The sequence below is a fragment of the Aplysia californica genome, unplaced genomic scaffold (genome assembly GCF_000002075.1).
Source record: "Aplysia californica isolate F4 #8 unplaced genomic scaffold, AplCal3.0 scaffold00053, whole genome shotgun sequence".
Classification (NCBI taxonomy): domain Eukaryota; kingdom Metazoa; phylum Mollusca; class Gastropoda; order Aplysiida; family Aplysiidae; genus Aplysia; species Aplysia californica.
This window is the reverse complement of record NW_004797323.1, coordinates 228,239-229,273: the sequence shown is the minus strand read 5'-3', so window position 1 is coordinate 229,273 and position 1,035 is coordinate 228,239. Positions and strand designations below refer to the sequence as shown.

Genomic DNA, 1,035 nt, shown 5'->3' with positions numbered 1-1,035 from the left:
TCTCAAGAAACACACACATTTCAGAGACACATCATGACATTAGAATGGCAAGGTGCTGACTACACTTTACTGCGATAATATTATTGAGTTACACACTACGATTTTATAAAAAAAACCTATCTGAAGCTTATCAAGTAAAGTGTAAAACATTTAAGCTATAAGAATGTAAATCTATTAATCCCATATTCTGTAAACTATGGGTCATGGAGTTCGAGCCATGTCATTCCAACACCCACTGCACACTGCCAGTCGAATTCAGTTGAACCGACTCGGAGCCAGCAAGCCAAATTTTCCTCCATGGAGTGGCAAAAGGTCCAAATCTAGTACAATTTGATAAAGTCTCCAAAAAATAAAAAATCATTTAAAATTTTTTTTTTTTAAGTAAATAAAATAAAAACTGACTCACCCCAACCTCGGTCAATTGGATTTTATTGACAGGGGTGCACCCCGGTTCAAGGGAGCGAATCTGCCTTTTGTGTTCAACTTTAAATTGATCCAGAAGAGAGAACTGTTTGTACGAAGGAGAAGAGACAAAAGATAAAGAAAAAAAAGGAAAAAAACAACAACCCAACAACAAAACAAAACAACACTAGATAGTTTTGAATAGAGTTCCACAAAGAAAAATACAAATTCCTCAAAGTACAGAGTAAGTTATTATCTTTGGGAATCTGAACTCTTGATGCAACAGGCGAGAGAACAATGAATATTATTCATATTAAGGTGGTGGAAAATACAGTATTTAATAGACTGACAATATGAACAAAGAGAATTGTTGATAAGGACGTGAATAAAGAAAATGGTGTATAGATATTAAGAGCGCAAATAAATAATTAAATGAATAAATAACAAAGTAAATAAATAAATAAATAAGTAATTAATAAATAAATAAATAAGTAATTAATAAATGAATAAATAAAAAGAAAGAAAGAAAGAAAGAAAAATGAATGAATGAATGAATGAATGAATGAATGAATGAAAAGAACACACCTGAAGATCGAAATTCATATTATTTGATAAGCAAGCCGAAATATGTTT

The 1,035-nt window shown here is 31.0% G+C and overlaps 1 long non-coding RNA gene across 2 annotated transcripts in view; it reads right to left on the bottom strand.

The window, feature by feature from the left end:
- Positions 1–408: 408 nt before the first annotated feature.
- LOC106011092 overlaps positions 409–1,035 on the bottom strand; it is a 6,414-nt gene continuing 5,787 nt past the window's right edge. For both annotated transcript variants that reach the window (XR_001184646.2, XR_001184647.2), the window contains exon 3: positions 409–508. This is a non-coding gene — a long non-coding RNA (uncharacterized LOC106011092). The remainder of the gene's footprint in view (positions 509–1,035) is intronic.